Source organism: Eubalaena glacialis, chromosome 3 (genome assembly GCF_028564815.1).
Source record: "Eubalaena glacialis isolate mEubGla1 chromosome 3, mEubGla1.1.hap2.+ XY, whole genome shotgun sequence".
NCBI classification, from domain to species: domain Eukaryota; kingdom Metazoa; phylum Chordata; class Mammalia; order Artiodactyla; family Balaenidae; genus Eubalaena; species Eubalaena glacialis.
Window position 1 is genome coordinate 21116718 of NC_083718.1, and position 22875 is coordinate 21139592.

Below are 22875 nucleotides of genomic sequence, written 5' to 3' on the forward strand. Positions count from 1 at the left end.
TTATAAATAGCCCTTTATATCCATGTTCCTAGATCTGGAGCTCTGACTTACCTTTAGAAGTGTTATTCCCTGGAGACAGTTCCTGATCTTAAACCACAGAGGTTTAAGGCTCAAGTACAGGTGGCTTGATCTCCTGGGCACTGACTCCACCTGCTTGGGTTCAGAGAAACAACCAACCCGGAGTCCCCATTAAGTTCTCTGACCACCTCCCTTGGACCATTGGTCTATCATGGCCACAGTCCTCAGGCACCATTGCTCTCAGCCAGTACTCCAGCCCTCAACCTACCCCTGCCATTTGTACTCAATGACACAACTATCAGACCAGTCTGTGATTCACCCTTTCTTCAAGAGGGAAGCAAAAGCCAAATAACCCATATTTGCATTTGTTCCCAAATATAGTGTCTAGCAGTCATCATTATCCAAATCATTATCCCTACCCAGACACTTTCGCACGAACAATTATCATGGAAAAGAACAGTAGGGCTGAAGCCAATGATAAACTAGCATATTTCTCCAAATATTTTATATTACTGAATATGAGTGCCCCTATATTTCAGAGATGTCAAACTATAGTCAACACAGAATGGATAAAGGAAATGTGGTGTATATGTATATATATATATATATATATATATATATATATATATATATATATACATACACACACACACACACATACATGCGTACACACAATGGAATATTATTCAGCCCTAAAAAAAAGGAAATCCTGCCATTTACAACAACATAGATGAACCTGTGATCATTATGCTAAGTGAAATAATCCAAATTCAGAAAGACAAACATCACGTGATATTACTTATATGAGAAATCTAAATAAAAGTCAAACTCGTAGAAACAGAGAGTAGAATGGTAGTTACTAGAAGCTGGAGGGGAAGGGGAGGGAAGATATTGATCAACGGGTACAAACTTTCAGTTATAAGATGAATAAGTTCTGGAGACCTAATGTAAAGCATGATGACTATAGTTATTAATAATGTATTGTATACTTGAAATTTGCTAAGAAGGTAGATCTCAAGTCTTTTCACTATAAAAAAAAAATTAACGATGGAAGGAGATGGATATGTTAATTAGTTTGATTGTAGTAATCTTTTCACAATGTATACATATATCAAAATATCATGTTGTACATCTTAAATATGTACAATTTTTATTTATCAAAAATAAATAAAAATAAAAAATAATGTAGAGTCAACAAAATATGGAGATTTGCTATATTTGGCAGGCTAGCACACAACTTCTATGCTAAAGATCAGGCCCAGGACCCACTGGTAAGAGTAGCAGAGCTACAAAGGTGGGTGAACTTGATGCCTGAGAATTCTCTTACAGAGAGCCAGATATATCGGGGGCTACTAGGTACACAATCTAAAATAGCACTGATAACAGGCTCTGTTAGAGAAGGGACATATAGACACCATGCAATAAATGTAGTCCTGGCGCAAGTCTAGCTCACAATGTGCTAATGGGTCCACCGGCTGATCATTTTTACGGTCCCAGAGAGCATAACGGATATTGATATATTTAGCCTCTGGCAGAGCCCTCACATTGGTTACTTGACAAGCAGAGTAGGTGCAATCAGGGTAGGAAAGGGCAAGTGGAAGCCCTTGAAACTGCCTGCCTTCCTGTTCAAATAATAATTCAGAAGCAATACTCTATCCCGGGTGGAATGGCAGCAATTAATTCTACACCTAACACCAAAGGGACGCAGGATTGGTGGACCTATCATAAAACGTTTAACTCACCAATATAGCCCTTGAAAAAATAAATATGCCTCCCTGCATTCTGGCAGATGATGGTAGGCTATCACAAATTTAGCTAATCTGTGTCCCTAATCACAGTTTGTATGCTGGGTGTAATATCTTTACTAGAAGGTGTAGCTACTTATCTGGTGAATGAATTCTTTTCAATATGCATCAGAAATACAGAGCAGAAGTGCCTGACTTCACATGGGATAGAGAACAGTACTTTCCTAGTCTTGCTCCGGGGCTATGTCAACCCTTCTGCCCTCTGTTTCAATATAGCTTGAGGGACCATTGATGATTTGCATATCCCACAAAACATTAGGTTGGTCCATTATAATGATGATATGAGTTAATTAGACCCAGTGAGTATGAAGTGAAAACTGTAAATGTCCTGGCAAGAAGCATGCACTCCAGAGGGAGGAAGATTCATTCAGGGGCCTGATACATTGGTGAAGTTTTGAGCAACACAGTGGTTTGCACATGATAGAGCATCCCCTCCATGGAAAATATAAGTTACTGTACCTTCCCCCTCCTTCCACCAAAGAAACTGGCAAGCCTACTCAGGTTTTAGAAGCAATATATTATCTGCACTTGGAACAACTGATGTTGAGATCAGTTTATTGGGGACATAATAGGCTGCCAGTTTTGTTTTGTCTTTTTTTTAAAAAAAAGACTTTTGAGCTACAATAGAACTTTATTTCTTTTATATAAATTTTTTTTCTAATTTATTTTAGTTTTGGCTGCGTTGGATCTTCATTGCTGCGCATGCTTTCTCTAATTGCGGCGAGCGGGGGCTACTCTTCGTTGCGGTGCGCGGGCTTCTCATTGCGGTGGCTTCTCTTGTTGCAGAGCATGGGCTCTAGGAACACGGGCTTCAGTAGTTGTGGCTCACGGGCCCCAGAGCACAGGCTCAGTAGTTGTGGCGCACAGGCTTAGTTGCTCCGTGGCATGTGGGATCTTCCCGCATCAGGGATCGAACCCGTGTCCCCTGCATTGGTTGGCGGATTCTTAACCACTGCGCCACCAGGGGAAGTCTGGCTTCCAGTTTTGAGTGGGCATCCAAAGAAACAGAGAGCTCTACAATAAGTATAGGTTGTGTGACCAGGAGGCCAGCTGGCACATGAACCAGCAGATATCACAATGATAGGAGAATACCCAGTGGATAAAGTTATCATGTGGAGTTTTTCACAAGTCACCGTAGGAAAGTCATAACACAGAAATCTAAAGTTCTGGAGCATGCAGTCTGCAACAGAGAATTATACACCATTTGAAAAACAACTCCTCATATACTGTGGCAACAATGGATTGTCTGACCATGGGACATCAAATGAACGTGTCGCTGGAGCTGTCCCCTCATGAGCCTGGTGCTGTCAGTTACACAAAAATCAGGTGGGCACAGCAGCAAATCATCAGGCCTGAAACTGTCTGTGAATAGATGGCCCAAATTCCCATGCCACTCATCTCTGTTGCAATGACACCTCTTCCTCAGTTTACACCTATTGTGTCATGGAGTGGAGTGGAGTAGGGTGAGTTCTACACAACCTGATGGAGGGGGGAAACGAACAAAGTCCTGGTTCATGAATAGATCAACTCAATATTGATGTGAGCCAAAGGTAGGCTGTGACCCTACAGCCTCACAAGTGGGCTTGAAGACAGTGATGAGGGGAAACCGCCACAACAGGCAGAGCTTCAAATGATGTATTTGGTCATCCACTTTGTATGAAGAGAGAAGCAGCATACATAGACTCCTGGGTTGTGATAAATGCCTTGGCTGGTTGGCCAGGCACTTGGAAGAAGCAAGCCTGAAAAATCAGGAACAAGGAGGTATGAAAGAAAAACTTTAAGAATGGGTACAAAATGTAAGAATGTACATAATACACATTAATGCCCATAAGAAAGGATCCAATGTAAAGGAACTCTTGATAAAACAAAATCCAGCTGAGTAACTTTGAAGACCTAATTGGCTTTATTCAATGATTTATGAATCAGGCTGCATCCCATCTGGCAAGAAGAAAGGCATTCTGAGTAGTTGTACGATTTGAGGCATTAACACCACCCTCAGCTACCATTCTGTAGTTCATGCAACTTTTGTTGATTCTCTGTTTTTGTTTTGTTTTGTTCTGAATCTCTGTGGCATTCACAGGTCACAACTTCAGATTCACATTTTCTAACTTGGTCATTCCCTTCATTTCTTTTTCAATATTCCAATCTTAGGGAGATCATTTGGCAGTTAGCAGCTGCAAACATGCCCTTAAAACTTTTGAGAGAATACAATGCACGCAGGAGTTTATTATGATTATTATAAACAGGATAATTACCAACATTTGGAGTGAACTTTGGAGCCATGGTCCCCAAGACCCAAACAATCAAAATCAAATAAGTCTAAGAAAGACCTCAATGAGGGAGTCACCTTTTTAAGCCAAGTGTCTTGCTCAGTGAGCTTATGTAACTGAGTTTCAATCTCCCTGGAAGTGTTAATCCAAGTGCAATGGGTGATGTTGACCACAGCACAGACACCTCCTCGTTCAACTAAAAGATAACTAATGGCTATTCTATTACCAAGAACAAATTTGGCCAGAGAGTCTAAGTATTTTTGTTGGGTATCTATTGCTTTAGCAGTAGATTCTGCAATATGTTCAAGAGTTAAGGAGAGGTTTCTGATCATAACCCCATTTGTACTCACTCCTAACTAGGGAAGTAGAGCCTTGCCAAAAGAAGTGAATCCTGAATAATGAATACCGCCTGGCAGGTCCCTTCTAACTCAATGATGTAAATCCAAGAGAGCTGACAAATGAAGTGTCTCAGTTTCTTTATAGATAGTTAGGAACACAGTTAAGACAATTGTCTTAACTAAAAGACATTGTCCTGTTATGTGCCAGCCATCTAGGCATTAATAGGCTCAAAGAGAAAAATAACTACCACAAACAAAGATAAATCCTGTAGGGGCACAAACAAATTCCATTAAGGTGGCACAGTTAATGGACTCATTTTCAGATATTGTTGCATTTGCCTGTTCAAGCCAGGGGTCAGTTAGATTTTTTCCTAGCCTGAAATTAAAAAGTAGTTCTAAATTCCAGAGAGTACTCCCTTTGCAATGGCCTAGGAGACCTGGGTAATGGTGTTTCCAGACCAATGCAGGGGAAAAGAGAGGGTTTCATGTTTAGTTGAAGTATTAAGTCTTGATTCAGAGTCTTGGGTGGAAGCAGTCCACATTGATGTCAGCTACCTTTCTTCCTAGTCAATTTGACTTGGAGGTCTACAGCATTTGTACAGGACCAGATGTCAGGCAGAGACTTTTTGGCTTTCAGATGCATAACCAAGGTTCAAACCCCTGAAGTTTGGCTGCCATTGTGTAATGAGGGGGACCTGGTATAGTCCCTTCCAAGGACATTCAAGGGCAGTCTTTGCTCTTAGGGATTCTAAATCAGAAGAGTGGGAGAAATTAGAAATGATAGTTTTGAGAGTTGTAGCCAGCTATTTGAGGAAACTAGAAGAATTCAGGATCCAGTCCAGTTTGCATATAACAAAACCTCAAAGACAATTAATAGAATTAGAATCTAATACTTACATTGGTGCAAACAAAATTTTTTTCTCTCTACAATTACCCCCATTTTTACCAAAGATAATCACAGTAAAACCATTTTTTTGCATTAAAATTGGCCTGATTATTTACATAAGTGTAGCAAGAATAGTGATTGACCATATAAGGTCTTTTAAAGACTGCTTTGCTGGAACTTTTTATCTCAGATTGAATTCTTAAAAGCTTTTGAGGCCAGGAAGCCAAGCCAAAAACTCACCACTAGATTTTACCTGCAATAACATTTCAGTCAAAGCCTTGGTAATATAGCCAATGTTTCCAATTGTGTCCTGTTATAAGGAGAACAGATTCTTATTGAACTTATGCAAATAACTACTGGAGGAATTAGGTAGGAGAAAAAGTAAATGTTTTCATTTGTCTACAGAGGTATAATTTACTAAATTGCTGTAGGTCTTAGGTAGCTTAAGAGAAACGATTTCCTCAAATCTGGTAAAGTAGCAATGTTTCAAAAAAGAAGTTGTAAAAAATTAGAATTATTCTCCTCAGTTCATTCAGTCCCATGCTATTAATACTTGTTTTGCTTTAATCCAGTATTTTTTTCCATTAGTCCTGGAAATTCTTACCCAGTTCAGTTCTACATCTTTGAAGTTATCAGAATCCTGTAATTGTCAAAAGTCCTTTCCATGAATCTTTTTGAAAGTGAAGTACTTTTGTAGAAACACTTTTGCAAAAGTATCTGAGTAAAATAGTAACTGTCTGTAAATGACAAAGATTTTTAAATGCCCATTGTTGGAGCTCATTTGATAAGCAAATATAGTTATTTTTGTGATGTACAACATTTATGATAACAGCTAGAATTATGATGACATTATACCAGGATATATCAGACTTTCAGGAATTTCACATAATTTCTGAAACTTATACATATACCTATACAAACACAACATATAGAAGGCATAGTGTTACTTCTTATTTAACAATGCTTCCCATGTAATTTAACATAACAAATAAACCTAATTAGTTTAACATCTTTCTTTTTATAGGGAGAGAGAAAAAAATCTTTTGAGGTGTTTCAGGGACCCCTCTGAAAAATCCCAGTTAGTTCAAGGTCAAAAAGATTTTGTTGAGCATTTGATTTGGGAAAGTTTGCCAAAAATATCAAAAGGTTTTAAAAAAAAAAAAACACTTGGTCAAGTAAGATCACAGATTACTGTGAAACAATATTTAGTCACCTATTTAACCAAAGTGACAATTAAAGACTTCACAGGCACAAAAATTTACATAGTAGCAAAACAAACAAAATCAAAAGATAAAACAAACCCTAGCTCTTTCAGTAGAGAAGACTGTTTTCTTAAGTAATCAAAAACCTGATAAGGCACAGGAAATTATTTTTTGTAAAATACAAAATCTTTGCCTTCTAGGCAGATTACCTAAAATGTAAAGAAAATTTTACCATCTGTTATCAAAATCAAATCAAAAGTCCAATAAGTCGTTCTCCTTTTAACAATAAGAAAACCAAATTTTAATCTTACCAGGATACTTTTGATATTAAAACTCATTCACTTAATTAAATTCACTTTAATCTTAACCAGTTCTGACCACACATAAAATTCCTTTCTAGTGATTTCTTTTCCACAGCCTTCTACAACATTCTTTTTTACATTCAGATTTTGTCCTGTGTTTTTCCTTTTTCCCATTCTGAAATAACCAGCCTCACTTTAGGACAAAATTACTTTCTTCTCTCTCAACAAAATGCATTTCCATTCCTCATAACCTTTTTTACTGAAAACACACATGCCATCTTCCTTGCATACAGAGTTGTTTCCCCCATTATTTCCAGTAGCCCTAATAACATATACGAGAAATCTTAACCTTTAAAAGATTTAAAATTTTCAGGGTAATATAGAAGTATTTTATATTACATATAAACTCTTTTATATTAACATTATGTGGCTTGGCAGATTTGTAAATACTTTTTATAATTTCTATGCTTTCTCGTAGTAAATGTTTTAATGTAGCACAAGATATGTTTACTCACAAACCCAAAAATCTTAAATTTTTCAGCAACAAGAAGTCTAAAGCAGATAAGCCAAGTTCAGCAATTAATGTCTTAGTATTTTGTCCTATTTACAAATGATCCAGATATTTATTGAACTTAAGATGCCGAAAGCGCAGCCTCTCTGCACCGGTGGTGCCAAATTGAATCTCGGAGACAGAGTTTTGGGTGAAGTAGAAAGGGATAGCTTTATTGCTTTGCCAGGCAAAGGGGGGACACAGCAAGCTCCTGCCTTGAAAAATTATGTGTCCCAATCCGGGAGGATTTGATGAGGAGTTTTATAACAATATTTGAAGGGTAGAGTTGCTGACAAGATTAGGGTGTGTTCAGGGTCTCAGGGTCTCCTAATCTTGATGAGCTTCTCTGGCTCCTTTAATCCTCCCTCAGGTGGTTTCTTGGCTACTCCTCCCTTGATTAGCAATGCACCCTTTGGAACTCAGGGAAGGTCATGGAGGCTGGAGTCTTGCCTACAAGAAACCGGGGACAAAAAAGAGGCTTCTGTGCCCAGGAGCCCACAGGACTCCCTTCTCCCCCTTCCCCACAACACCCCTCCCCCCCACCCCACCCCCAGTTTCATTTCTATCATTTAACTTAACTTAGCAAAATTTTAAGGCTTCAGGTTATCAAAAAGATTTGGGGAGATCATTTGAAAAGTTCACCTAAAAAACTTTAATCCAGTGTACATCTATTTAATTTACTTGTTCTTAACAATTATGTTTAGACTACCCACAAAAACCTCATGAGACGTTAGACAAAGTCAACCATTATCCCAAGCTATTTTTCTTGCTGACAAACGTTGTAAGAGATAACATGAACTCATTTGACCTTTAGTAAGCCTAAGTAGAATAAAAGTATTATATACAATGCTGACAGTTCTAAAGACATGCCTGTTTCAATTAAACTAACGAACAAGCTAGCTTTAATAATGAATATTTTCCCAAATCACATGAATTTGAAATTCATTTGAGCCACTTTTTATTATATTTCTGAGAGTTTAATTTATATAAGCACTTAATTGTCTTTAAAGCCAATTAAATAAGAGCTCTTTTACAGATTAATTTTGGCAATACCATCTAGAGATAGAAAATGCCACACATATGTAATGCACATATATAGACACACATTAACATAAAAACAGACACAGAGACCTTATAACTTCCATTTTTTTAATTACCACCATGAATCAGATACAATAATACAAAACTCACTAGTTATAAAAGAAGTTGGCTCTAAGTTGCTTTACTGATAGATGGACTAAGTTAAGGTTATCTGCTAGGATGACTAAAGCTTTCACACGTGATTTTTCATTTGCCTAAATTTCAAATGACCTTTCTCCTATTTTTTTCCTTCAGATACGAATTACTTCCCTGAAGTTTGTACTATAAAGAGATGGCCTAGATAAGAGTTAACATTTACTCAGGGAAAGAATGCAAATTTCTCCAAGAAGAACTTTGGTTTCCTAAGGCCAATAGTTTACAAACATTTCAGATAAATGGGGGAGGTTTGCGGATTGGTAAAACAACTGATGGACTTTGAATTGTTTCTGGAGCCACACATCTGGTCCTGTAAAGACTAGATTTGTAAAACAAGGGCCGCTGTTTTTAATTACTCAAAGAATTGGTCTGCCACCTAAATATCAAGGACTATCACACCCATACACTTATGTTGGAATGTTTTTTTTCTTTCCCCCTGGGTACATTTAGCTTAGGGGAGAAGGCCTAAAATAATTCCTATAAGACTCTGAATATCCACTTCCAATTTGGCCAAATTTCTGACTTTAGAGTTACTAAATTTTTCAAATCTTATCAGTTTTCAGTCAATAGAAACAATGACTATATCTGGCAGTATTGAACAACCCCTTGGATTTAGAAGGCATTCCCAAAGAGGATGCAGAAAATATTATCTTCCCAAGATCTTAGAGCCACTCCCAAAAATAGCCAAAAGAAAGACAGACTTAGATACTAACAAACAAAAAGGTAACAGTTGTCCCTGGGAGAGAAAGGATCAATAACAAATGGATCTGGATTTGGGCAGGAGGGAGACAACATGAAATCTTATTTTTCTCTCTCAACAGGGCTCTACATACAGAGTATACTACTACAGTGAGTACTCAAATAAAAGAAGACAGAGGGCAGCAGTAGAAGTTACATCAGTCTTTTTTTTTTTTTTTTTTTGTCTTGTTTTTTGTTACCTCTTGTGTGTTTAATTTTTCAGCAGCCATTTGCAATGAATCTTTTAATGAAGCTAGTTTGGAATTTTGAAGTCTTGGAGGTTTCTGCATTACCAATTAAAATAGGTATTCCATTCTGTTTGATATGGGAACGCTTACTTTCAAGTGTACTTCTTAAATGATCATATCTAGTTGGAACATTCCTCATAATAGCCATTGTAATTCTAGGATGTAATTTCCCCTTAGGTCTGGCATCAGTTTGGTAGGACCTTAGCCACACATGGAGTTTAACTCATATTTCTATCCAGCCATATCTAACCGCAGATGGAATGCAACCCACATCTCTGTCTGGATATATTTGGGGACCCTCAACCTGATGTTTACCGAGCCAAGTTCTCAGAACACAAAATTCTAGGTTGCCTTAGTAAGATTTTGCCATTTTTGTAGATATTTATAGTTTCCGGGACCATAGTTCTTAAGAAGGTATGCTGGTAGATTGTAACCAAGCAGGACCCCATGGGGGCCTTCCCGGGACATGCCCTCCCCCATATCCTCTGCTTTAGCTCCTCTCTGAAGTACCTAGATAATAGTATCTGATGCACATTTCCTGAGTTGTTTTGCAGATGTAAAAAAAAAAAAAACAAACCTCTCCAACAAATGGAAGATGTTAACTACCAAGAGCACATAGCCCCAGGCCTCCTGGAGCCCAAGGACTGATAATGTTAACCCCTATGACACCACCGTGCTACCTCACCATCAGCCAATCGGAGAACTGTGCACAAGCTGATCACATACCCTGCGGACCCCCACCCACTCACGCACTACCTGAGAAGAATCCATATTTTATCCAGACTTGGATCCATGTCAAGCCTTCCTGAGGGTGCATCACTCAGTAAGCACTGAGTTAGTGTTACTAACTGACCAAAAGCGGAGTCCTTCAGAAGCAATGAGCCATGAGTGAAAATTCTGAGGTCAACAGAAATAGCTCCTATGATAACAGAGTCTCTATAATGTTTCCCTTGATGCACTGGGGTGGCGTTCAGGACCCATTAAAAGGATCTACCATTCATAGAAAGGAACTTTACTGCAAAACTAAACTGAATCCACAGTCTACAAGTGAGTACACACATACACACACCCCAACCTCCCCATTGTGGAAAAGCAGCCATGCTTGATTTCCTTGTCACCAAAATGATTCAAACATAGCAGACAAAAGAAATAGCCAAGTGCTATCCAGGCGCAGAACAAGAAATGCCTTTTTTCTCTTTGCACATCAAGTTAAAAACTACTGCTTTTGGGGCAAAGCTGAGATTGCAGGACAAAAGCAGCAAAATCTAGCTCACATCTGGGGAAATACTGAGACTCATTGAAATTGAAAGCTTTGTCTACCTTTGAAGGAGAAACACCTCTGCAGAAATATAATAGCCACAAAATCTCTGTCTTTTAATACAGAGTTGCATGAGGCCTTTAGAACAAAAGAAGTGTGTATCTGTCTCCCCTACAAGACCTGGCCCAGTGTTTTGCCACAGGTTCTTAGTAAATTATTATTGGATGGATTGCTCATATCAGAAAGCCCCATGTGTCTTGCTGTCATCTAGATCCTTTCTACTTAAAATGTGGTCTGCAGACCAGCAGCAGCGTCCTGGGAGCTTGTTACAAATGCAGAATCAGGCTACTCCCCAAAGCCACCTATAGAATCTGAATTTTAACAAGATCCCAGGTGATTCATATGCTCATTAAAAGTTTTATAATCACTGCTATAAACAAATGCTCTCAACAAAATGTAGAAACTCTGCCCCAAGATGACTGAGGGCCTATCCAGTCAGTCAATCAACAAAATATTTCCTGACAGTCTGCTCTGCACATGATGCCAATGGGGCAGCCAAAGCATTATCCAAACACTAGAACACTTATGCAAAATAACATCAATAGAATGACAGCTTGGCAGTAGTTCTCTGGAAGGCGCTGGACATACCGCAAAGGGACAAATGAGAGAGGAAATTTGGGCTACAATGGGATTTGTCTCAAAAGGAGCCCTGGGAGTCTGAAGGATATTAGTACAGCAATGATTATTCCCTTCAGCCTCTGCAGACCTCTCCAAGGTGCCTCTCCTGATAAGGGGGCAGGCAGATCTGAATGAAGATGTCAAATTAAAGATAGAAGGAAATAAGCGAACAGTGCGTTAGAGTGGAGCACAAACAGGGGAAGGCAAGAGGCAGAGGCCTGTCCCTAGCAATGACTTTAATAACCAATCTTTGGACTGCCAGAGACAATCCTCATCGGCAGTCATGAGCGAGTGAATGAATGGCTTCTGTCACCATGACTCTGCTCCAGCTGCAGTTCTATTGCCTGTTGGATTTAGTTTTAAAGTCAAAGAAAGAAGTATCCTGAATGAAACAAAAATTTGTCCCCTGCCTTCTCTTTAAGTTCAGCAATGGCTGGTAGACAGGAGATCAGAAGGCAGACTGAGTGAGGCATCAGGTTACTTCCTTCCTTCCCTCACCATCCACACCCCTTGCTCTGGGTGTGGCAAGAGGGTGAATTGGTCCCTGGGGGGATATTTAGCCAAGTATAGAGACATTTTGGATTTCATAACTAGTTGGCTGGGTACTACTGCCATGTCATTTGTAGAAGCCAGGGATGCTGCTAAACATCCTACAATGGAAAAGACAGCTTCTACAACACAGAATTCTATGACCTGAAGTGTTGACACTGCCAAGGGTGAGACACTCGGCTCTATGACAACAGCCCCATGGGGACCCTTCCTGCAAGGCCCTCTTCAGGTGACAGATTCCTGCCGTTGTTCCTCCCATGTGCCTCAACTTCCCTTGGGTGTTTCTTAAACCTACCACTTCCCTGAAGTTAACACCAACATTAAACTCCCTTCAAAAATCCCAGCCACATGAATCTTTCCGTTGCTTCCCAGACCCTATGTTGAGAGTTCAGCTAAGCTATTTCATGATATTTTTATGGAACCAGATTTATTTACCCGACTCGCAAGCCAAATGCTGAGATGCCAAGGTTTGCAGCAGAGAAAGAGTTTATTCACAAGACACATAAGCGAGGAGATGAGAGAAAAGATCTAAAATCCACTTCCCCAAAGGTAAGGGGTTTGGGGTAAGCTGGGTGGACTCAAACATGGGAAAAAGTGAGGTAATCAGTGTTCTGTATGTTACCTGTTTCTTCATGGGAGGCATGTTCAAAAATGGAGATGCTTAGCGTGACCTGAGGGTGGAGGTTTTGGCCCTCTGACGTCAAAAGTCACTCATCAGATACCTGTGCAGGCCCAGTTTTAGGGTCGGTGGTCCCAACCAGTCTTAGCTGGCTCAAACTGGATAAGAGGTGACTCCAAGTTCCTGAAAAACCACTTAAGCCCCCATTACTATAGCAAGACATACATCAGAGGTGTTATCTATAGGAAGTGGTTAAGAAGTCTTGTGATAGATTACCTAGGTTATGTGAAGCTTGGAGGGTATGCAATTAAAGAGAGGAAAAAATGATAACTAAAGCGAGTTTAGTCAGAGAAGGCAGTTTACAAGTGGAGGGGTTTTTAACAAGCTGTTCCCTTATCTGTTGTTCTGTAAAACAGGCTCAAGAATTTCTGCTGGTCACCAGCCTCTGTTAACCCTGTGGGGCACGGTTGCAACATATCTGCCTCGGTATCCGTCTTGTTTGGCCAAGTGACCTGTGGGACCATAAACCACCACTAGCCCCCTCATGCAAGCACGTGCCCTGGATAGCAGCCTCAGAGTCACAAGCAAATGTAAGTTCTGCTATGACTTTCCAACAGCCCTTGTGACCAACAGTCTCCCCTCCCACCCTGGCCTTCCCATTGTGGGCCCCTTCGATAAGACCGCCTCCCCCCTAACGAAGCTTACAACATCCCTGCTCTTTTGGTTTGAATTGTCCAATCCAGCCTTAGGCTGGGAACCCCAAAGCACTCTACCCACAGACCCTAATAAAGGCATGTGCCCCAGGTCCTGCCTGTCTCTCTGCCTGCACCCTGCCTTGACCTCCGCCTACGGCTCCTTGAGGCTTGTGTGGAGTACCTCCTCTAGGATCTGTGAGTAACAAGCTTCTCTGTTTCCATTCCTTTGTGGTCTTTTGTTGAACTGTGGCTCACAGCTGACACCCCCGGGGCTCTACCTAGCAAATGCTAATTTAGCAAGTCATAACACCCCACCTGGTCCAAAGAAAGACCAGTAATGAGAAAAATAATACTAGGATTTGTCCTGAGGCAGTAACTCTTAATTGATGGCCTGGCCAAAGCTGAAAAGAAGAGTGAATAAGGTCTGGAGGCAGGGGGGAAGTGGGGTTACAGGGTTCACGAAGAGCCTCTGCAAAGACTGTGATGGGGGCAGCCTTGGAGCATCCAACCCCAGCACGGGAGAGGGCAGGGCAGGCTGCGTGGGATAGAAGTGCCCTTCCCCATGCTCAGGAAAGCAGATTTACCTTGATGAACCAATGATGAACTAATGAAGTCAAAGTGGTGGCATCTCCCACTTGCATGAGCACTTTCCAAGGACGTCAGAGGTGTCCTACCCTTACATTGCTATATATGTTTATGAAATGCTCAAAAATGAGATATTTTAACTGCACCTGGTTAAGAATATTGCCTCTTTCCACACCAACTTTCCCTCCATCACATTTTCATTCTCGTAAGGTAGCATTAGGGGATACAGCTAAAACAAAGTTGAAGTGGCGATGCATGTAATTTGGATTTAGCGGGGTGTACTTACGCAATTCACAGTCACTTTGGGATATGATAAAGTTATTGCTAGCCGTCCACATGTAAGAATGATTTTCAGGAGTACTTCTATCATCCACTGTAAGAACTCACCTGGCATTGTGACACGAAGGGTGGGTCCAGAAGTCATATGGAGATAGGAACCTGTCCAACAATGTTGCGGACACAGGAGAGGAGAAACAAGACTTGAAATGCATAAAGACAGACACTAGTCTATGGGAAATTCTTCCAATCATCAAATGTGTAAAGTGTTAAAGATAAGTTAGCTCTCTTCATCCTCTGATCAAAAGTTCTCTCCTTCAGGAATATATTCAATAATTTGGAATATACAATTATAAATGTACCATAGATTATTTTTTCCTTTTCGGAGAGGGAGACTATCAGGCTTGATTTCTGATTTAACTAAGGGTCCCCTCAGCCCCTTTGTGAGAGCACAAACTACACAAATGTGTATGCAGTAGCCTCGATGATAAGGGTTAGAAATATGTATACAGAGCCTAGTGAAACTGAGCGGAACCTTGTGTCCACCAAGTACAAAGCCCCCTCCATGTCACCTGCCTCTAGTTTGTAGAAAAGGCAGTCTCCCAGGCCTCCCTGAATCACAAAAGATCAGGGTCAAGCAGTTAATGATTAGGACAATAGCGTTACAGAATCTTTCAGTGTCTGATGCACATTTCTGAGTTGTTTTACAGAGGGAAAAAGCTAACTGCACGAGGACCAGACAGTAGCCATGACATAAACTGCTCCATCTTGAGCAGTACTGAATCTATGGCTAGCACAATTCCAGAACTTGGCCTCAAGAGAATGAGATTAATACTATTGCTCGTAATAATATGTATCTTTGTGGGCATCAAAAAAATTGTAGATTGCTCTGCCTGGGCAACTAAAATTGTCAGCAAAGAAATGCTACAGACCTATGTCAACATCTTCCATTCTGAGAATATGATGCCTTATATCAGCATGAAGAAATTATGAAGACAGACCTTTGCCCATAATCCCATAGAAATGGAATGATGTCTGGCAGTGGGGATGTGCAAGCAGCTCTTTTCAGGAAAGAGCTCTCTGCAGGAGGCCCCTTTCGTCTTGTCACTCTAGAAGAGCTATATTGTAACTCACCTCTGCCCAGGCACACCTTTCAAATCTTTTGATGACACAAACCCTTGCCTAACCTGTTGATTCTTTCCTTAGATCAAAGAAGTAGAAATGAAGAATAAGAAATTAACAGATGACCAGATCTTTTCCCCAGCTTCCCCTTCAGTAATCTCACAAGCAAACTGTGTGAATGATATACCATCTAAAGAAAGATCACAAAGAGTCAACAAGTCTGCATGCAATGGGAAATGACAGCAAATATGACCCTCTACCTCAGTGATTAACTGAGACTACTTTCCCTTTAAAAGCTTTCATGGCAGAGCAGACTCTTCCAAGTTGGTTCTGGGACATGAGTCCTCCTTATCCCCAGGTTGCCGGCCTCCGAAATAAAGCAACCTTTCTCTTCCTACCCGTACTTGTCTCTCGAGTATTGGCTTTTCAAGCAGCGAGCAGCCAAACCTGAATTCAGTTAACACTAGCAGTGCACGAAAGGTGCACAACACATTTAATGAATAGACGGATGGATGAATGATGAATACATTAGCATGGCCTCGAGTGGTTGGAGAGGCTTCCTGGAAGAGGTAAGAAGTCAACAAGGTGTAAGACAACCTCTGGAAAGGAGCCCAGTGTGAAGTGAGGTCGAGTGAAGAGGCCAGCTCACTGAAGAGGACTAGCCCTCCAGGGGAGCAAAGGGAGGTTTTGCTGGGTAGGAGGGTAGGGCCAAACACTGGAAGTCCTTGGAAGCCAGAGTTTTTATGCTGTAAATAACAGGAAGCCCTTATAGATTCCAGAGCAGGGTAGTAGTATGACGAAAGGTGGTGTTTTCCACAAATTATCTTGACAGTGGGACCCAAAACAGATCTAGCAGGGAGAAATCAGATACGAGGAAGCACTGTGGTAATGCAAGTACATGATATATGGGCCTGGATTAGGGTGCTGGGAATGGTAAGGAAAAGGTAAATCTTTTTTTTTTTTTTAATAAATTTATTTATTTATTTTTGGCTGTGTTGGGTCTTCGTTTCTGTGCGAGGGCTTTCTCTAGTTGCGGCGAGAAGGGGCCACTCTTCATCGCGGTGCGCAGGCCTCTCACTATCGCGGCCTCTCTTGTTGCGGAGCACAGGCTCCAGACGCGCAGGCTCAGTAGTTGTGGCTCACGGGCCTAGTTGCTCCGCGGCATGTGGGATCCTCCCAGACCAGGGCTCGAACCCGTGTCCCCTGCATTGGCAGGCAGATTCTCAACCACTGCGCCACCAGGGAAGACCAGGAAAAGGTAAATCTTAAGGAGAAGACTCATGGTAGGAATAATCTCAAATTAATGTTAATCAAAATCTCTGTGGTGTTATAAACTATTTCACGGAATTGGCCATGGACATAAAGATAACTAACATCATGGCTCTGAATTCTCAGATGAGCAGTTTGACCACCACAGACTCTAGGATTGTATAATATGACCAAGGAAAATCTCTCCAGATCTCTTGGTAAAGAAAATCTCAATGAAGCCAGCTTCTTGCCCCTTGTCTACATTCACAGTCAGCTGCTGCCACTGTTATTCTCTGCAGCTGCTCCACAGCATATGACAGCCTGAATGAGCCGCCCCCGGAAATCCAGTGGGCGTTGATGCCCATTTTAGGGCCTGCTGTCTGACAGCGGAAATGCACGTTCTCCCTGAAGGTGGTGGGTGTGTTCCGGAGACTTCATTCAGATGAGTCCACACAGACCTCTCCAAAGGAGCTTCAAGATAATTAATTAAATCAGTGCTTTTCAGTCCTCTTGATTACACATTGAGCCATCCCCAGTGGTTTTCCTTCTTTTGGAGAATCATCCCACTCAGGGGGGAACTATGTCGTTTTTCTCTTTCTGCTGGTCTTCGGGCAGGAGAAAGCAAGTCCAACCAGTGAGCAAAGGAACCATTCATAACTTTTGACAATACAGGCAGGAAATTGCTGTTGCTAAATGAATTTGCATTATTTATCCCTCATCCTGACTCTGCAATTTCATGCTGCAGGATCTACTTCTTACCCAGAAATTTAGAAGTATGGCAGCATCCCCTGTGAGCAGTATCCAGGGTCAATTTGTGCTGTGGCTCACCAGGGCCCTCTTCTTGATGGCCCGTGAGATCCGTCAGGCCAAGACTTTAGCTGCGGAGGTGAGAGATACAGCATGACAGCTCTCCTCTTGAGGGCTGAATTTTTATTTCACAGGCCCAAGGTGGTTGCAAACTGTTCTACAGAATGCTGTGCTTCCTTTTCCCTCAGAAGGAACCCTAACCTTAGCACTTAACCTACCTCTCCCATTTTAACCAGATTAAGCTCTTAGATATTGGTGAGTGACCACAGAATTGTGGCCAAAAACCAGGCAAGGAAAATGTTTAAATAATGCAAAATCCAGTGAGAATGGAAAATTTGACAATGTAGATGAGGAAGTACAAAATTCACTTAACTACCCTAATCATCCAGCCAATCGACTAGAGACCACAAAACTGGGGGTGAGAAGAGTTCAAGAATTCCTTCTATCCAAAACAGTCAATAAAATGTTGAAAAGAGGATAAAAATTGGGTAAAGGTGAAACTTGAGAGCGCAGGCTGGGGTACTTTTGTGCTTAGCTGACAATCCCCAACCAAAAGAAAAGATTCCACAGATTCTTCTATGACTGAGTTAGATTTTACAAAAAATAAGTATCCCATTCACATCTCTGGAGAACTGTGTCCATTTCATGGCCCTAGCCTTTACCTCTGTTGCCCTAGCCCGCTTGATAGGTAGGATTAAACTTCTCCCTTTATCAGATATATGATTTTAAAACTATAGGAAGGTGCAAAAATAGACAGAGATGGTGAAGTATATAAAAACTTTGAATACCTTTTGTCAAATTTAGTAATGTTTTGCATAAGGATAAGGATATTCATATTTTTTCTTTCTTTCTTTCTTTCTTTCTTTCTTTCTTTATTTATTTATTTTGGCTGTGTTGGGTCTTCGTTTCTGTGCGAGGGCTTTCTCCAGTTGCGGCGAGCGGGGGCCACTCTTCATCGCGGTGCGCGGGCCTCTCACCGTCACGGCCTCTCTTGTTGCGGAGCACAGGCTCCAGACGCGCAGGCTCAGCAGTTATGGCTCACGGGCCCAGTTGCTCCGCGGCACGTGGGATCCTCCCAGACCAGGGCTCGAACCCGTGTCCCCTGCATTGGCAGGCGGATTCTCAACCACTGCGCCACCAGGGAAGCCCCGTATTTTTTTCTTATTGAGACAATGCAATTTCAAATTTAAGTTACTTGTGATACTGTGATTTATAAGAAATATACTTTAGTCTTCTCTCCATTCCTGGCACAAAACTCCTAAAATCCTTGGAATTTCCTAAGTAATGAGAACTATAAATGTGTCTTTTGTTATGTTAAAGAGGTAATTTTTGGAAAGCCCCTAGGTAACCTAAGGATGGGGGTTGGTTGCTAAAAGAACCAACCATGTGATTAGAGGGTTGAAACTTGCAGCCCAAACCCAGACCTCCTGGGAGGGGAGAGGGAATGGAAAATAAATTCAATCATCAATGGCCAATGATTTGATCAATCAAGCCTACAAAATGAAGCCTCCATAAAAAACCCTGAACTACAGGATTCAGAGAGCTTCTGGGTTGGGGCACATATGGAGATGCTGAAAGAGTGGTGCGCTTGGGGAGGACATGGAAGCTCTGTGCCCTTCCGCATACCTTGCCCTACACATCTCTTCCATCTGGCTGCTCCTGAATTACAACCTTGTATAATAAACCAGTACATCATCTAATAGGTAAATGTTTTCCTGAGTTGTGTAAGCCATTCTAGCTAATTCCACAACCCAAGGAGGGGGTTGTGGAAACCTAAAACCAATAGCTGGTGGGTCAGAAGCACAGGTGACACATGGACTTGTAATTGGCATCTGAAGCTGGGAGAGGGCAATGTTGTGGGACTGAGCCCTTAACTCAAGGGATCTGATGCTATCTCCAGGTAGATAGTGTCAAAACTGAGTTGAATTGTACGACATTCACTCAGTATCCACTGAGAATTGGAGAATTGCTTGGTGGTACCAGAAAAGCATACACACACACACTAGACTTGTGCTTTTCATGCAAAAGGTGTAAGAAAATTTCTTTGTAAACAGCTTGAAAGTTTAACAAAACTTAATTTATGACACATAAACATGAGTTAGAGAGAGCTTGTTTTCTGGGTGTGTAAATTTGCTCTTTCAAGCATTTGATGTGTTTAAGAGAATCAGATAAATTGCATTTTAATGTACACAAGATATTTAAAAGATATAAATTAATTAGGTTTGTAAATGGGGTTAATTGTTTAGAGAAAATCAGTCTGTTACACTTATTAATTTATTAAACATTACTAATGTACATGGAAAGGTAAATATTATTATTCTTACCTAAATATTTAATAAATTTATAGGTAAAATAACAAATTTTGTAAGTTGAACTTTAAGCCTTAAGAAAAATAGTTTTTTTATTTTGTGACTTTAATAAACTACGTATTAATTTAAAAGCCACTTAACTATAAATAGTCCTTTCCACACACACAAACACACACACACTCGTTCCCTGGGCAGCGTTAAAGCAACGACTTTAAAAAACACACGTCAATAGGATTTCCCTGGTGGTCCAGTGGTTAAGTCTCTGCGCTTCCACTGCAGGGGGCACCAGTTTGATCCCTGGTGGGGGAACTAAGATCCTGCATACTGCGTGGTGCGGCCAAAAATACAAAAACAAAAACACATCAGGGCTTTCATGGAGTCCACCAACTCTCATCTCATCACGAAGTGTCCCTTCCCTGGCCTAGGTCCTTCCCCTGCAGGGAGCACATCAGACTTTCAGGTTGGGTAAGAGGTGTATTTCCTTAGGGGCAGTGCTCATGCCCTCTGTCCCACTTGACCGTAAACCCCATAAAGTGAGAGGCCATGTCTGTTTTGCTCATCATTATATACCCCCAAAATTTTCTCTCCAGCATGGGACCTAATAAGAAGTCACTTAAATATTAAATGAGTGAATGAGGGAATTGTGGGTGTGCCAGCTGCCTGGGCTCCTGCCCCTTCCCTAGACTGTGTCTAGACAGGGGTTTTAATGCCTTGCCCTCTTACCTCACTCTCCAGAATCTGAACTCCTACAACTTTATACTACTTACCTGATGTGACCCACCATGTATCTGGATACATTCTAGCTCCAGTTTTACCTGGCTTGAGATCTCCTTGTCTCACTGAGTGATAACATTGAGGTTCTCCCACTGTTGGTCCCATTTCTATGACTTGCTCTCCACCTGTGGTCCTGAGTGCTCATCCTATCCCCGTGACATTTAACTAATGGAGCTGACATTTCCTATCTGATGTTCTCTCTTTTGCTTTCTATCTCTTTCTCCCTCCCATTGCTCAACATTTTAGGGTCAAGGATTAAAAAGGCAAAATATCAGAAGGAGAGAGTTAAGATGAAGATGATTGAACCTCATGTTTCTCTTTTTATGCAGCCAAGAGAAAGTGACTATAGATAACCTTTACCCTTAAAGAAAAGAAATTTCTTTCTGTATACCCCTGGCTCCCCCGAGATGCCATTTTATTTTGTGAGAGTTAAGAAAATAAATGTAAAAGTCGGCATTGTACCAAAAAAATGTCACATATCTAATGGTGCTTCAGATTGTCAGCCTCACTCAGAGGAACATATAACTCTAAATTTGAAATTTCTCTAAAATCTATTAAATATTAAAGGATAGATGCTGGTTTGGATACTTTTTATGGTTACCATGGATTTTTAAATGATAATCTGAATTAAAAGTCAAACTTAGACATTTTAATAGTATTTGAGTGTCATTTCTGGTCAAAATAAATGGAAAACTTTCATGAAGTGTATTAAGAAATGTAAATGCTTTATGGTAGTTGAAACAGAGGTTTCCCATCTTTGTTTGATTTGTTTTGTCACCAAAAGAACTGATCTCTTCAAGACCCGTTTGAGGCTTTGGTATGAACTATATGTCTCTAAAACGCTGGAAGGTGGTCCAACAGCCCACATCATCCTCTCTATTTGAAGTCTTTGGACTTTTTCAGGCTTTCAAGGAACACTGGGTTACCTCAAGCAACATGGTGTTTTGCTAAAGGGAAGAAATGGCATGTTAAAAAAAAACAGACTTCATGGAAAGTTGTTCAGGACATGAGAGCAACGTTTATGTCCCAACAGTAGCTCCAACTTCTATCTCACCTCTCCTATGAGCTTCTTTTCCTTTCATTCTCTTTGTTTCTCTTGCCTCCCCCTCTCTCAAGTCTTGGTTGTGTCCCTTGATTTTCCTCCTGACTAATGGCTTATATTCATTCGCTGTCCTCTCTGTGCTCTCTTAACATATGCTGCCACTCTCTGTGGATCATCTGTTTCTCGCATAAAAATAGCCATTAAAGACTTATTTGGGGTCTCTTAGTCATTGTCAAATACAAAGCATGCTCAGTGGACAGGACTCTCCTGAGCATCACCCAGGCGCCCCTTAAGTCAGGCACCAATCCATGGAGTCCAGGGAGCAGGGACACATGGTACATATCATTTGTGATGACTTTTCTCCAAGGAGGGTAGTGAGCATGACAGCCACTCAGAACATCTGAGCCAGTATATTTGCATTTTATAGACGTACGGTTCCAATTTATTTTTATGGCAACAAAATTAACCCTAAAGAAGGACCACATATTATTACGTTATAAGCAACTTCCCACATATAACCTTGTACTACAGACTTATGGAAAATATAATAAGCCAGCTTCTCCATTTTCATTGAAGACACTGATAGAATGTCGAGCAGGACAGAGCATGAAGACAGAATCCTCAGGCACCTCACGTTAGTGACCAGCCTGGTCACAAGTCAACATTCTTGCAATGCAGACAGTGTTTCAACCAGTTATGACTTTATTTAGCTTTATTATCCTATTTCTTCAACTTAGAAATGAAAAGAACTTTGTCAAAAGCCTAGTAAGCGTTAAGCTACCTTGTGGATTTGGAAAGTTTGGCTTTTCCATTTTTTTAGTTATCCATAAAACGTCATTATTGCCTAAATTTTAGGCTCTGAAAGTGAGCTTGAATACCATTATTGTTATTACCCAATCTGTTACATTACTCCAGCTAAGCAACTTCTTGCTGGGTTCAGTTTAGAGTGAAACTAATGCTCAAGATACATTTTCCCCTTTCCATTCACAGGCTGTTCAGCAGAAAATTGAATTAAATCAAGCATCAATGAACACTACCCGGTCTATCAGTTTAGTGACCCCATCCCAAAATGAAGCAAGGTTAGCGTGACGTGTTCTCAATGAATTGGTGTCGGTTTTTACAGTCATCACTGCTTCCTCAAAGAATTCAAACCGTCTGTCCAATATATAACTCCAGCCTTTGCAAGGGCATCAGACTTAGAAGTTTGCTCCTTCCAAACCCCAACATGTCCCATTCTCAAAAATGGCCTTTCATTAATTGAGCTGTATTTCATCTCCAAACTTTAGTTTCCATTAAGACTCCTACACAAAGTCTCTACTA